Raw genomic sequence first — 14,869 nt, 5'->3', positions numbered from 1 at the left:
AGTGAATATGTCCATACCTGAGATGCCATAGCTTGGAGGGGTCTTCTATCATGCACCTAAGAGCTGATTTCTGATGTACTACTATACATGCATTCTTGAGAGGAGTAACATTGACTTGAGAAGATAATCATATCTCTATTTTCAAGGGAAACATCTAGTTCTTTGTCATTTGAACTGCTGCAAGTATTCTCTTACTTTCATCATTTTCATAAATGGAACACATGTCATTTTCCATCAGCATTTTATAACCATTTTGAATGAATTTTCCAACACTCATCAAATTGTGCTTCATACCTAGGGCAAAATACACATTTTGTACCTTCTTTTTTCACCTCGCTTGGTCCAATCCATGATATATCCCTTTCCCACTATGGGAATGGTTCCATTGTTTCTAATTTTAATTTTAGACTTGAAATTTTTGTCAATAAAAGAAAATAAACTTTCATTATCACCCATGTGCCTGCTACAAGGTATCTGCAGAATCATGGTCGACCAAACTATGGCTTTAAGTGGTAGTGAAAAATTAGCAAATTAGGGTTATGTCAACTTTACACATAATTTTAAAGTGGTTCTGGACTTTATATCAAGAAGTTGTAAGAAAATAATCTATAGGAAATTGAATGTAGTTTTTAAACTACTAGGCCTTATCTGGAGAAAAAAAAAATTGATTAATCAAAATTTTGGATTTTAATGTAGTACTACAAACATTTCAGGGCAAAAATAAAAAGTAGGTGTATGTCTGAACATCTTAATCAAAACCAAATGATAATATTTTTTTAATATAATTAAAGATATAAAAAGTAGACTCATGCCCGAATGTTACGCATAATTTTGGGTATTTTTATTCCAAGTAAATAATTAAATATGAATTTTCTACTAAAACTTGTTTAGAAAAAAAACTCTCATGTCTAACCACCTTAACTAATAGAAAACTTTACCAAATTTTATTTTATTTTATTTTTCTTATACTAGGCAAAGCATAGAATGTGATGTAACTTTTGGATTAAAAAAATGTTATACCATTTGAAAGTTATGGCTATTTCTTAATCAGTAAGTAAATTAGTAGTTTACAATTATCTTCATTGAAAATTAACTAATAAATACTTATCAAACTCTGAATTCAAGAGATATTATACCGATGGAATCTTGAGTGTTATAAAAAAACCCTTTTCGTTTCATTCAATTTTGATGAAAATAACATTGTTAGAGGGCTACCCGAGGTCTGAGTGTCAATGAAACCCTTCCCAAACATTTTTTTGGGTTGACCAAATAGGCTTGGTAAATACCAAGCCTAATCAGATATCCGAAATAAATATGAAATCAGGTATCTGATCAGCCTCGTGATTTTTCAATTAAAATTTTGGAGGGAAATTTGAGAGGAAAGAGATTCCAATAATAATTTTGGAGGGAGGCAAATTTGAGAGGGAAACTCTAGAGTATTTTAGAGGGTAATTTATTTGGGGGAACTATGGACATTTATATTATTATTATTATTATATATGATTATAATTATTAAATTTATATAATATAATTATAAATATAATAATTATTATTATAACTAAATATAATATAGTAATACATATGATAAATATTATTATTATTAAATATAATATAGTAATATATATGATAAATATTATTATTATTAAATCTATAATCTAGTAACATATATGATTATTATTGTTATATAATCTAATACTATATTATTATTATATTAAAATATACAATATTATATTATTATTAAATATATTATTATCATAAGATGCATCAAAAGGGGTCATAGGTTAACCTATGACCCCTCTTGATGCATTGCAAGCGGGTCCTTAAGGGTCCTAGGGGTCCTATGGACATAAATTATTATGAAATGTGTCGAGAGGAGTCGTAGGTTAACCTATGACCCCTCTCGATGCATTGCAACCAACCAAATGCATTCCTAGGGGTCCTAACATAAATTGTGATGAAATGCATTTACAGGGGTCATAGGTCATCATATGGCCCCTTTCGACCCATATAAATGATTTTAATATGTCCCTAGTGGTCCTAGGGCCCCTAGAGCCATATGTTGTCATTGAATGTGTGGAAAGGGGTCATAGGTCATCCTATGGCCCCTTTCAACCCATATAAATGATTCTAATATGTCCCTAGCAGTCGTAGGGACCCTAGAGACATATGTTGTAATAAAATGTGTCGAAAGGGGTCATAGGTCATCCTATGGCCCCTTTTGACCCACATAAATGACTATAATATGTCCCTAGGGGTCCTAGGAACCCTTGAGACATATGTCATCAATAAATGTGTTGAAAGAGGTCATAGGTCATCCTAAGGCCCATTTTGACCCATATAAACAATTTTAATATGTCCTTAGGGGTCCTAGGGCCCCTAGAGACATATGTTGTAATAAAATGTGTCGAAATGAGTCATAAGTCATCCTATAGCGCCATTTGACCCATATAAATGATTATAATATGTCCCTAGGGGTCCTAGGACCCCTAGACACATATATCATCATGGAATGTGTCAAAAGGGGTCATAGGTCATCCTATGGCCCCTTTCAACCCATATAAATGACTATAATGTCTGTAGGGGTCCTAGGACCCCTAAAGACATATGTCTTCATGCAATGTGATGAAAGGGGTCATAGGTTATCCTATGACCCCTTTTGACCCATATAAATGATTCTAATATGTCCCTAGGCATCCTAGGACCCCTAGTGACATATGTCATCATGGAATGTGTCGAAAGGGGTCATAGGTCATCCTATGGCTCATTTTGACCCATATAAATGACTCTAATATGTACCTAGGGGTCTTAGGACCCCTAGAGACATATGTCATCATGGAATATTTTAAAAGTGGTCATAGGTCATCCTATCACCCCTTTTGACTCATATAAACGATTATAATATGTCCCTAGGGGTCCTAGGACCCCTAGCAACATATGTCATCATGGAATGTTTCAAAAGGGGTCATAGGCCATCGTATGGCCCCTTTTGACCCACATAAATGATTCTAATATGTCCCTAGGGGTCCTAGGACCCCTAAAGACCTATGTCATCATAAAATGTATCGATAGGGGTCATAGATCATCCTATGGCCCATTTTGACTCATTTAAATGACTATAATATGTCCCTAGGAGTCCTAGGACCTCTAGCGACATATGTCATGATGGAATGTGTCGAAAGGGGTCATAGGTCATCCTATGGCCCCTTTTGGCCCATATAAAAGATTATAAAATATCTCTAAGGACCTCCCCTAGAGACATATGTTGTCATGGAATGTGTCAAAATGGGTCATAGGTCATCCTATGACCGCTTTTGATCCATATAAATGATTTTAATATGTCCCTAGGGGTCCTAGGACCCTTAGAGACATATGTCATCATGGAATGTGTTGAAAGGGGTCATAGTTCATTGCATGGCCCCTTTCAACCCATATAAATGATTGTAATATGTCCCTAGGGGTCATAGGATCCCTAGCGACATATGTCATCATGGAATGTGTTGAAAGGGGTCATACATCATCTTATGGCCCCTTTCGACCCATATAAATAGTTGTAATATGTCCCTATGGGTCCTAGGACCCCTAGAGACAAATGTCATCATGGAATTTGTCAAAAGGGGTCATATGTCATCCTATGGCCCCTTTTGACCCATATAAATGATTATAATATGTCCATAGGGGTCCTAGGACCCCTAGAAACATATATCATCATGGAATGTGTCGAAAGGGGTCCTAGGACCCCTAGAAACATATATCATCATGGAATGTGTCGAAAGGGGTCATAGGTCATCTTATGGCCCCTTTTGACCCGTATAAACAATTGTAATATGTCCCTATGGGTCCTAGGACCCCTAGAGACACATGTCATCATGGAATGTGTCGAAAGGGGTCATAGGTCATCCTATAGCCTCTGTCAACCCACATAAACAATTATAATATTTCCTTAGGGGTCCTAGGACCCTTAGAGATATATATCATCATGGAATGTGTCAAAAGGGGTCATATCTCATCCTATGACCCTTTTCGATCGATATAAATGATTATAAGATGTCCCTAGGGGTCCTAGGACCCCTAAAGACATATGTCATCATGAATTATGTCAAAATGGGTCATAGGTCATCATATGGCCCCTTTCAACCCATATAAATGATTGTAATATGTCCCTAGGGGTCTTAGGACCCCTAGCGACATATGTCATCATGGATGTGTCGAAAGGGGTCATAGGTCATCCTATGGCCCTTTTTGACCCATATAAACAATTGTAATATGTCCCTAGGGATCCTAGGACCCCTAGAGACATATGTCATCAATATTGAATGTGTCAAAAGGGGTTAGAGGTCATCCTATGGCCCCTTTCGACCCATATAAATGATTTTAATATGTCCCTAGGGGTCCTAGCACCCCTAGAGACATATGTCATAATGAAATGTGTCAAAAGGGGTCATAGGTCATCCTATGGCCCCTTTCGACCCATATAATTGATTCTAATAATAATAACAACAATATTATATGTTTTTATAGTAACAAATAAAAATAATATAGTGAAAATATAATAATATAGTAATAATAATAATAATAATATAATACAATAAAATAATCATATATATATATATATATATATATTAATATATATTATATTTATAGATTATAATAATAATAACATAAAATATTATTATATATTAATAACATAGGTCATAATAATAATAATAATAATATAAATTGGAGATCCACAATCATGTTCAGACTTTAGGTCCATATCTTTATGTAATACCAGTTATAAGATCTTTAATAAAGCAATTTAGTTTAGACTTATAGCTATCTTGCCAAATATTATTTCTTCAAAACATGGGGGTTTTGGCCCTGGTAGAGAGATGGCGGAGGGAGCAATAGTGTCACATGAAACTTTACACTTCATTAATGAGCACCATATACCTTTGTTTGTGATAAAGCTCTATATGATGAAAGCTTATGATAGAGTAAATTGTTTTTTTCTCTTTTATGTTTTAGAGAAATTGGGTTTTGGTAAAAAATGGTGTAAATGGATCAAAGCTTGTGTATTGGGTGCATATTTTTCAATCCTCATTAATGGATCTCTAGAAGGCAACTTCTAATCTTCTTAGGGTATCAGGCAAGGAGGTCTGTTATCTCCAGCCATATTCATTTTGATGGCTAAGGCTCTCAGTAGAGCTATTATAAAATTTCAACAATAAGATAGGTGGCAAGGTGTCAAATTTGGGGGCAAGGAGTTAGTTGTCACACATTGTTTATTCGCAGATGATACCTTGTTGTTTGGGCTAGCAAGTATCAAAGAACCAAAATATATAAAGTTAGTATTGGATCTTTATACAAAGTTTTCTGGTCAAAAGGTTAGTAATCCAAAATCTAAGATTTTCTTATTCAACACAAGACCTGATGTGGGAAAAAGAATTTGCAAGATTTTTGAGTTTGAGCAAGATCATCTTCCTTCCACATTTTTCATGGGAAGTAATAAATCTTCTTATTGGAACAATATTATTAGGAGGATTAAGAATAGAACTTTTTCATGGAAAGTGAGATGGTTAACTTTATCAAGTCATATTACGTTAATCAAGTTTGTGCTTGCTACTATACTGAATTACTTTTTCTCTGTACTTTCAACTCCTATTAATGTTATGAAGCCGAATTGAGAGCATAATTAGAGGTTTTTTATGGCCTAATAACATGTCAGGGGATAAAAAAAATTCCATTAATATCATTAAGTGGAATGGAAAATGACAAAAGTAGTGGAGGTGTTAACTTGTGAAATCTACAATGGAGGAATAAAGCTTTTGGTGCTAAGTTAGTATGGTTTATGTATGAAAAACTTGATGTAAAATGGTGTAAGATTATGCAATGGAAATACTTAGATTCTTCAGTTCCTACAAGGATTTTTACATTAGGAAAATTACCTAAGGGTTCTGTGATTTGGAACTTTATGGCAGAGTCACAAGAGTTGGTTACCAAATACCTTTCATGGAAAATAAATAATGGGATTCCAACACTTTTTTGGGAAGATTCATTGAATGGATTTCTAGTTTTGAATACAATGCACTCTTTTAGGATATGGAAACATATTTTTTTGTGAGAAATTGGGTATCCATGTTGTAGATTATTTTAGCAAGGTGGATCCAATAGCAGGCTTAGTTAGTTGGAAGAATCCAATAGATCTTCCTGCCCCAGAGCAGGTGAAGAGGGATTTTGTTAATATCTATAAAGCCAAAATTGTGTTGGTGTCTTTGAAGAATGATGAATTAATTTGGCTTCCTGATCAGGAGGGAAAATACTCGATAAAAATGGGCTACTTGGTGGCTTCTTCCCAATAGTCAGGTTTGAAGAAATCTAGGGCTTATATCTTTTGTTGGAATTCAATAGTTTTACCAAAAGCTAGCTATTTTTCTTGGTTGGCAATTAGAAAGAGAATTTTGACAGGAAACCGATTGCAAAAGTTAAAGATAGTTCAGAATGTTAAATGTGTGATGTGTTTAGAGGAAATTAAATTAATTGATCATTTATTCATTCATTGCAAAGTGGCTCAGGAATGTTGGTCATTTATTATGCAGAAGTTAAATGTGATGTTTCCATTGCCAAAGACATTTTGGGATTTATTTAATGATTGGCCATCTCCAAATGATCATTCTTTTTTTATACTTGTTTATGGAAATGCATTCCAGCCTTAGTCATTTGGGAATTATGGTCGAAAGGAAGAAGCGTATCTTCAAACAACAACATTCAGATTTAGGAAGTGTGTTGAAAGGTTTAGAGGGTTCAATAGTTGAAGTGTCCTTGGCTTATGTGAAGAAAACAAATGAGCATCTAACTATGATAGGTTGGGATATTCTAATGTCTAATAGATGGACCAACTTAATTTTCCCTAGTTATAATTTTATTATCTCAAGGCCAAGTATCAAAATGAATAGAAGGAAAGTTAGACAGATTCCTCCTAAGAAAGGAATTTTGAAGTTATATTTTGATGGGTGTTAAAGAGGTAATCCAGGAGATTCAAGTATAGGGGTGTGCATCAAAGATCATGAAGGTAAGGTGATTGAATTGTTGGAAAAAAAAAAAAAAAACCCTTTGGTACTAATAATTGTGTAGAAGCAATGGCTCTTTTAATTGGAGTGGATCTGGCCTTAAGTATGAATTATAAAAATATTCATATAGAGGGGGACTCAATCTTGGTGATAAATGCTTGTATGCAACATAAAGTGGATAAATAGAAATTTGGGTACATTTTGTATCAGGCTTGGAATCTAATTGATAAATTTAATTCTGTGTCATTTTCCCACACTCTAAGAGAGAGTAATCGAGCAGCTAATATTCTATCTAATTTGGGGTGCAATCTAATCTAGGGTGCGATTTACAGTCACCATACATGGCAATGAAATCTTTTGATGTCACATTATTTCCTAATCTTTTTGAGGAAATAGAGAAGGACAGAATTTGTATTTCCTAATTCAAATTTGGCAATATTAGTATGATGGACATTATGCAAAAGGACACTGTTGTCATTAGGCATAAAGTGTTATAATTATTAGTGTATCCTTTGTAGATTATATGAAATGTTTGGTACAACACATTTATAAAAACAATGTATCCTTTGCAAATATATATATGAAATTTTTTGTATAGCACGTGCTTAAAATAAGGTGATTTATAATCATGTTAACCACTTGCCTGTGAATTTAGCATGTTTTGGTATGAGAATATGTCGGATTGAAGCAGATTATTTGATGGAGGTGGATACTCACATGTGTGAGGTGATTGTTTTAAAGAAATGTTATTTTTTCTTTGATGCACATCCTTATCACGAAATTCAAATGCGAAAGTGATAGTGGCTTCTTTCTTCAAAGTTGTGGAAGGGTGTGGTAAGTTTTTTAGAGTTTTTAGAAAATGTGTTGGAAGGGAAATTCCATTTTGTGGTTAGCTGACCATGGAAGAATGGAATAAGTTTTCTGCTTTCATTGTGTGAAATGCCATAATGATGTTATGGGCATTCTAGGTTTTGATTTCCTCTATCCAATTTTGTCGAGGTTGATCTTGCCGTTGCATGTGGTATCTTTGTTTTTAACTTATGTGATGGATTTTCTTTCTAATTGTGATGTTGTTGGTCGTATTATGGATAGGGTATTATGATACAGTGTGTTTGACAAGCCAGTAATCATAGAGGAATTAAGGAAGTTTGACATCGTTATGGGACTAGCACCAGTCGGGGGTGTTTTTAACAATTTGCCACTTAGGAGAGATGTAAGATTTCTCGGCCTTCTATCCAATTTGAAGAATATTATTTTAAATAGGGAGCTCGACATGCTAGATGACATTCTATGGATTCATAGAGAACGTATGCCAAGTGAAGAGGTTTATTTGATTCGAGGAAAAGTTATGTGTATTAATGATCTCCTTTTTCATGTTCATTATCCACTTGTTAGCTTCTAATGAACAAGGGGTAGTCAATCTATTGCAAATTGATAATCCACTAGCTCGATTGAACTTATTTGATGATGGAGCTCTAACTTTGATGGAATGGGAGTCATTTTTGTATCTTGATATTAAGTGGTTTTTGCAATCTGCAGTGGTCTTAATTTTTTTAGCGAATTTACTACAAGATGGGGTGGTATTAATATGTTCTCATAGTTTGTTTTTTGGGAACCCAAGGGGTATTTTTTAGAGTTTGAAACGTGTAAATAGTAAATTTTCTCGGGATGGTTTTTGTATAATTATGGGCTATTGTAAATGGTTTGGTACTATATCACACTAATATATGGTGTAAATAGCTCAAATGCTATAAGGGCTTTGTAATTTGGTATATTGAGAGGATCTAAATGTATAGAATCTCATATAATTATGTATTTGGTGATGATTGGAGGGTTTCTTTCTGGTTTTTCCCTTCATGAACCATTGAACCAGTTTTATATTAATACATATATCAAAGTGGCATGCCACTTTTCACCAAAAAAAAAAAATTAATAATATATATTATAAATTATAATTTATAGATGGTGATAATAATAATATATATTAATAACATATATAATATATTACATTATTATATTTAATAATGTTATAGTAAAAATAATAATAATATAATATAATAATTTCATATATATTAATATATATTTTATTCATAGATAATAATAATAATAATAATATATTAATATATTTTTATATATTAATAGTTAAGATAGGTCATAATAATAATAACGTATATTACATTATTATATTTAATAATAATACAATATAATAATTTCATATATATATATATATATAATATTTATAGATTATAATAATAACATATATTATTATATTTAATAATAATATAATATAATAATACATTATAAGGTAATACATAACTCATAACTCATATATTTTGGTAATTCATAACTCATTACTCACTAATAATGAATAGTAATTCATTTTTCCCTCCAATATTTTGGTGGCAATATTGGATATCCAATCTAAAATCAAATACCTAATATTTACTAGCATTATTTTCCCAAAATATTCCTTGTCCCTACAAACCTGACAACATCGCTTTTTGTGGGCCTTTTTCATGGGTTTCAGGAAAAGTCACGTTTTGGGGCCCAAACAATTGAAAATAGTTTGATAATATATCTCTAGGTGTCTGATATTGTCATCTGAATGGGGAGCGATAGTTGTCGAAAGGCTAAATGCAAAAGGAAGGTATCCAATGAAGACATTGTGGCATATAGGGAAAGGGACAAAATAGAACACCAAAGGAAAAGACAAGGTATGTTAAATGTGAGTCAAGTTGATGATGAATTAGTCAAAGGTGAAATCATAGAGTCAGATAATGAATATGTGCATTTGGGGAATGAAAATGTACCAATTGAAAATGATAATGCCAGAATTGAAAATTTAGAGAATGAAAATTTGGAGGATGAAATGCTACTAGGTCATAATGTAAATTGCATGATTAACCATGTTGAACATGATAATGCACAGGAACCTTACATATCTCTTAATTATAATCAACATGAAGGTTCTAGAACACCAAGATGGATAATTGAAATTGATGAAATGATTATTACCAATTTGGAAGGGAAAAAAATTAGAAAGAACCATTCGGTTATGGGCTTCAAGACTATATAAGATGTTTTTCGACAACAAGATAGTGGTGGAGCTATGTCAAATTTTTATGCACTTATTAAAGCTGCAAAAGATGAGACCTATCCTTTCAAATTGAAGATTCATGACGGTAAAAACTTGGAAAGAAGTGTCATTATCATGAAGAATCTTTTTAGTGCTCTCAATAGCATTGGGAAAAATAGTAGGGAGAAGGATAAGAGAGTTTCTCGAAGGGTTATTACAACCTCTTTGGTAAGTCATCATTTTGAGAAAGGGTTGATATATGAGACAAACTTGTATTGACTTGAACCTAAATCGTACTACTTTAAGAAGAGCACTTAGCAAATGAGAGAGATTGACGATCCTCTTCAAAATGAAACATGGACTTTTTGTGGGAGACTTCCATATTTTTGATAACAAGCTATCCGATGATGTGAAGTATTGTTTTCCATATATATCCATTGTATATTTTACTCATTATTTTATTCTAATAATGTGATCTTGTATATTGTCAAAGTTAAACCCTTGTCTTTTTTTCTCTTTACCTATCTGTGACAAGTTCTTGCATACATGTGTTCTTCGAGGTTTCATGAATTTATATTGCTTAAATTCTACAATGGCAAAAAACAAAGAAAGCCTACAAGTCACCCAAATTCCAAATTTAAAACTCTAACAAAAAAAATGTATTGGGACCCAAAGTCCCTAGGGAATATATCAACCCAGGTCATCCTATTTTGGAATAGTTGGACCTAGGTTAACCTATTCTAGACTTAGTCAACCTAGGTTAACCTATTCTAGACTTAATCAACCTAGGTTAACATATCCCAAAGAGAGAAGACAATGAATTATGATAATAAAATTGAAAAATTAATCCTTATAGGATATTATGACTCTAGTAAAGCCTATTGGTTGTATGATCCTAAGGGGGGTGAATTAACATCTCTAAAGATATGTCAAATTAAAATAAGTGTTTCACCTTTCAACCTTTTTCCATGTTGGTTTATTAAAAGAGAGACATGGTAGTGACACATCATCATACTTACCCAAAAATGTTGAGCTAGAATTCAAAATTCCTATTGAATCTATGTACAAGAAAGGAAAGATATTAATGATCCAAATTTAGGCTTAATGTACACTCCACAATTGACAAGTATTATCCAAAGGTAACACTTGTAGCAAGCTTTAAAACTAACCTACTCTACCCTAACTAGTAACAAGACAAATGCTAAATAAATTCATTCACTGGTTGGCTAAAATAGTTGACTTCTTAAAAGTGCTATGATTAACATGCTTAAAGGAAAGTACCAAAATATGGATAAATGAACAATATTGAATCGTTTGATGCAACATCTAGTGAGGAAAGAAAATGGTGTGACTTAATTCACATTGTTGATTGAAAGTATCAATATTTGGAACTGAATCAAAATGTTGCATTTGATCCTCTCCATACCCATCTTCATGTTCAAGTGCTAGTTTGAATGGTGACTCCTCCCTTGACTTGAGCTGGGAAAAATACCCAATTGCACAACCTCTTGAAAGCACAAACTTTAAGCTTGATTTGCTGGTTTCTATAGTGTTTATCCTTTTTATTAGTTCATCATGGTTACCATGCATTATTACAACCATGCCAACTCTTCCTCCATGGTCAAGGAGTCCCCTCCTTTTTTTAAGGTATCTCAAAGTTCATAACAACTATCAACCTGTTGAATGCTCTAAGTGCATTTCAAGGTCAATCTTTCAAGGGTCATAACTTGGAGCTTGTGAGGGTTATTGATGAAATGTCAAATTCTACAAGATGATGATGCTGAGGCCTAAAATAACCTATCTCATTTTTGAGAGATCACATTCCATTTGAATTTGGCATAGTGATCTCCATCGATGCCAAAACTCACACTCTACCTCAGTTCGTAGGTGCACCACAACATAACTTTGAAACCGCTGATCTTGGCATCGAATTGTTAGTGCCATTAGCTCTAGATGGGTGGGTAAACCCTAGTGACACCCTTGTTCCAGCCATGGAGACCCTCCATTGTTCATGGCCACCCCGTACTAAGTAGTGTCCAAGGTGCTCTAAGTGCATTTTTAGGTCGATCTTCCAATGGTCATAACTGAGAGCTCGTGAGGGCTATCAATGAAACATAAAATTCTATAAGACATTGATTCCAATGCCTAAAATAACCTTTCTCATTTTCGAGAGACCACATTCGATTTGGATTTGGCATAGCAATCTCACTTGATGCCAAAACTTGCAGTGTGCCTCAGTTCATAGGTACACTGCAACACAACTTTGAAACCACTAATTGTGGCATCAAATGGTCAGTTCCATTAGCTCTGAATGGGCAGGTAAACCCTAGTGACACCCTTGTTCTAGCCACAGAGACCCTCCATCGTCTATAGCCACCCCCTACCGAGTAGTCTCCAAGGTGCTCTAAGTACATTTCAAGGTCAATCTTCTGAGGATCATAACTTGGAGCTCGTGAGGGCTATCGATGAAACATCAAATTCTACAGAAAGATGATGTCGAGGAATAAAATAACCTATCTCATTTTTGAGAGATCACATTTTTTTTGGATTCAGCAGAATGATTTTGGTCGAGGCCAAAACTTACAATATGCCTTAGTTCACAGGTGCACCACAGCGTAACTTTGAAACCATTGATCTTGGCATCTAATTGTCAGCACCATTAGCTCTAGATGGGTAGGAAAACCCTAGTGACACCCTTGTTCTAGCCACAGAGACCCTCCATCATCCACGACCACCCCGTACTGAGTAGTCTCCAAGGTACTCTAAGTGCATTTTGAGGTCTATCTTTCGAGGGTAATAACTTGGAGCTCTTAAGGGCTATCGATGAAATGTCAAATTCTATAGGATGGTGATGCCAAGGCCTAAAATAACTTATCTCATTTTTGAGATATCACATTCTATTTGGATTCGGCACAACGATCTCGCTCGATGCCAAAACTAGCAGTGTGCCTCAGTTCATAGGTGCACCAAAACGTAACTTTGAAACTATTGATCTTGGCATCAAATCATTAGTGCCATTAACTCTAGATGGGTGAGTGAACCCTTGTGACAGCCTTGTTCCTACCATAGAGACCCTCCATCATCTGCGAGAAGCTCGTACTAAGTAGTCTCCAAGGTGCTCTAAGTGCATTTTGAGGTCGATGTTTCAAGGGTCATAACACAGAGTTCATGAGGGCTATTGATGAAACATAAAATTTTACAAGATGGTGATGTCGAGGCCTAAAATAACCTATCTCATTTTTAAGAGATCACATTTTGTTTGGATTTAGCATAGCAATCTTGCTTTATGCCAAAACTTGTAGTGTGCCTAAGTTCATAGGTGCACCACAACGTAACTTTAAAAAAACTAATCTTGGCATCAAATCATCAGTGCCATTAGCTATAAATGGGTAGGTGAACCCTAGTGACACCCTTGTTCTAGCCACAGAGACACTCCATCATTTGCGGCCACCCCGTACCAAGTAGTTTCCAAGGTGCTCTAAGTGCATTTTGAGGTTGATCTTCTGAGGGTCATAAGTCAGAGCTTGTAGTGCTATCGATGAAACATCAAATTCTATACGATGGTGATGTCAAGGCCTAAAATAACCTATCTCATTTTTGAGAGATCACATTTTGTTTGGATTCGACACAGTGATCTTGCTCGATGCCAAAACTCATAGTATGCCTCAGTTAATAGGTTCACCACAGCGTAACTTTGAAACCATTCATATTGGCATCAAATCATTAGCACCATTGACTCTAGATGGGTGGGTGAACCCTAGTGACACCCTTGTTCTGGCCACAGAGACCCTCCATCATCTGCGGCCACCCCATACCGAGTAGTCTCCAAGGTGCTCTAAGTGCATTTTGAGGTTGATCTTCTAAGGGTAATAAATTGGAGCTCATAAGGGCTATCAATGAAATGTCAAATTCTACATGACGATGATTCCAAGGCCTAAAATAACCTATCTCATTTTTGAGAGATAACATTTTGTTTGGATTCGACACAATGATCTCGCTCAATGCCAAAACTCGTAGTGTGTCTTAGTTCATAGGAGCACCACAGCGTAACTTTGAAACCACTAATCTTCGCATTGAATCATTAGTGCCATTAGCTCTAAATGGGTGGGTGAACCCTAGTGACACCCTTGTTCTATCCATGGAGACCCTCCATCATCCGCGGGCAGCCCGTACCAAGTAGTCTCCAAGGTGCTCTAAGTGCATTTTGAGATTGATCTTTTGAGGGTTGTAACTTAGAGCTCGTGAGGGCTATTGATGAAATTTCAAATTCTATAGTATGGTGATGTTGAGGGCTAAAATAACCTATCTCATTTTTGAGAGATCATATTCTGTTTGGATTTGGCACAGTGATCTCATTCGATGTCAAAACTAGCAATGTGCCTTAGTTCATAGGTGCACCACAACATAACTTTGAAACTGCTGATCTTGGCATCAAATAATTAGTGCCATTAGCTCTAGATGGATGGGTGAACCCTAGTAACACCCTTGTTCTAGCCACAAAGACCCTCCATCGTTCACAACCACCCCATACTGAGTCTCCAAGGTGCTCTAAGTGTGTTTCGAGGTCGATCTTTTGAGGGTCATAACTTGGAGCTCATGAGGGCTATCAATAACCCCTTACCAAGTTTGGTGAACTTATCTAATTAAGAATTTAAACTTATATAAAAAATGGTTCAAAATTGTAAAAGTTGCAAAATTGCAATTTTGCAACTTTTGCAACTTTTTCTTGTAAAGTGAAAATGAGTGG

The sequence above is a fragment of the Cupressus sempervirens genome, chromosome 3 (genome assembly GCF_028749045.1).
Source record: "Cupressus sempervirens isolate cs-2001-9-10 chromosome 3, ASM2874904v1, whole genome shotgun sequence".
NCBI classification, from domain to species: domain Eukaryota; kingdom Viridiplantae; phylum Streptophyta; class Pinopsida; order Cupressales; family Cupressaceae; genus Cupressus; species Cupressus sempervirens.
This window is presented reverse-complemented; position numbering follows the sequence as displayed.